The following is a 2,586-nucleotide window of genomic DNA, read 5'->3' as shown; positions in this document are numbered from 1 at the left end:
TAATGTGCTAGAAAAAGATCACTTAAAAAATTCTCAAAGAGTTCAGATACTTTCGTTAGAAAGTGTTGATTTTGAAACCATGGTCTACAGATAACTGAGGTATTTATAATTTTCACTGGTCTCGCCCGCTTGGTTTTGCTCCGCTGAATCTTTCTTTGAGAATTTTTTAAGTGATCTTTTTCTAGCATATTAACTGTCCACTTTAGTGGCCTCTTTTATATACACAAGTACTATAATCCTTTTAGGATCTCAGAAAATTTGTTCTGAACCTTCTGATTCTTTTAATGTGCTGGTTTCCTGGTATTAAATTGATATTAATTAATATCATATTTTTACCCTATTATGTTAATTTTATATATATATATATATATATATATATGGTACGTGAAAGACGGAAGATGGAATATATGAGAATTTATATTAATCACAACAATTGTTTCGACACATATAGCATCGATCCCTCACATGTGGGACACTTAAACAACCTGGTTCGGGAGCATCTGGCAGTGCAGATGTGTCTCATCAGGAAATAGATAGATATAACTTCATTAAAATAGCAGTTCCACAATGTATCTTCTCATTTCGTAGAAAGAAAAGCAACAAAACAAACGATATGTCTTCATTTATACAGAAGATCAAAAATAAAATAAAATCACAGATACAAAAAGGAAACGAACATGCAATACAGTGAAAAACACACACACACACACACACACACACACACAAACAAATAAATATGCACATATATATACATATACACACAGATATAGGCATGGCAGTGTAGTCAAGTTTGCTTCTTATTCTCTTTCACTCTCTAATTTTTGTTTAGCCTCAACTTCACTTCAAAAGTTCAAAAATTGATAAATGTTAAGCTTCATTGGGGAAGAGAGAGGAGGGAGGGAAAGGAGGGAGAGAGAGAGAGAGAGAGAGAGAAAGAGAGAGAGAGAGAGAGAGATAGAGAGATAGAGAGAGAGAGAAACAAATAGTTTGAAACAGGAATCAGAAACAAGAACAACATTCTATTGCATAACCTTTCTGTACATTTCCTATTATTCAAAAATATAATAACGCAATAGGAAAAACTCAAAATTATCATTAATCCTCATCATCATTTTAACGTCAACTTTTCCAAGATTGCATGGATTAGATAGAGGTTACTGAGGCAGATTTTTCTATGGTGGGATGCCTTTCCTGCTGCCAACTCTTACCCATTTCCAAGCAAGTTAATATTAACCTCATGGCCAGACAGGATTTTGCAAAATATTGGAAATGAATGACATTCATTTACAGCAATCAAAACAAAGACACACACACACATACAACAGGCTTCTTTCAGTTTTCATCTACCAAATCCACTTACAGGGATTTGGTTGACCCAGAGCTATAGTAGAAAGGAGGAGAAATGGGGAAGATGACGAGGAAGAGGAGTTTTACATCCACTTTTTCTCTACTGGCATGGGTTGGACAGATTTTCCAAGCCAAATGCCCTTCCTGTCACCGTCATCTCTTATAATAAACAGGGATACAGTATATACCCTATTCTAAGACTAGGATGCATACACATTAAGTCTTAAGGAAAAATTGTAAATGAAACAAAGCATGGGATATTATGATAAGACAAGATAATATACAAGGCAGTCAGTCTTTATATAAGTTCTATCTATTATGTGTTTATAAATAGGTTTCCTTACCCAATTCCTGCTAGTCACTCCAAATTGTTCTTGTGGGAGAGGGGGGTGTATCTCTCGCAAATGGAACTCATAAGACACATATGCATACACACACAGACATGTAAACATGTATACATACACAGGCTGACATATGCAGACATACAGGCACACACAAACACATGCAAATATACTGACATATGCACACGTGAGCGTGCATAGACATGCACAAACACATATGCACATATATATACACACATATATACATACATACACACAAATGCATACAGATGCATATGCATACATACAGACACACACATATATATGCATACATATATATATATAGACACACACACACATAATTATACATATGCAGACACACACATAATCATACATATGCAGACACATACACACATATATGTGCATACACACATAAACACAGATATATGCATACATACACAAACACACCTATACACATGTACATACTATACTGTGGTAGTATAACCAGCTAGGTAAAAACAGACAGTAATCTATCCTAAAAAAAGGGGCAATGTTCCAAGAAGTAAATGTCATTACACCTGAGATTTCTGTTGTACCCTTCTGATCCTATGCTATCCTATCTGAAACTGACCCCATTTCTATGAAACAAACCCTCTTATTTTGAAATGTTCATATTTAAAGTAAAATATTTCATCATAATTTTATGTAAGGAATATTTTTTTTTTAATTAAGTTCAAAAACATCAAATTCAAAGAGGCAAAATTATTTTACTAAATCTCAGTAAATTCTTGACTATTTTCAAATGAAAGATATTTGCTGCATAGTGGGGCTGAACCTAATACCACCATGTAGTTGCAAAACAAACTTCTTAACCACACAGCCACACCTGTTTTCACATACACACATGCACACGGTCTGA

At 34.3% G+C, this 2,586-nt stretch overlaps 1 protein-coding gene across 1 annotated transcript in view; it reads right to left on the bottom strand.

Annotated features, from left to right (window-relative positions):
- The window catches only part of LOC106877040 (protein phosphatase 1 regulatory subunit 14B-like), a 178,217-nt gene that overhangs the window by 40,374 nt on the left and 135,257 nt on the right, over positions 1-2,586 (bottom strand). The gene's annotated exons all lie outside the window — the stretch shown is intronic.

This window comes from Octopus bimaculoides, chromosome 6, assembly GCF_001194135.2.
Source record: "Octopus bimaculoides isolate UCB-OBI-ISO-001 chromosome 6, ASM119413v2, whole genome shotgun sequence".
Lineage (NCBI taxonomy): Eukaryota > Metazoa > Mollusca > Cephalopoda > Octopoda > Octopodidae > Octopus > Octopus bimaculoides.
The sequence above is the reverse complement of the archived record's forward strand: the minus strand, read 5'-3'. Positions and strand labels throughout refer to the sequence as shown.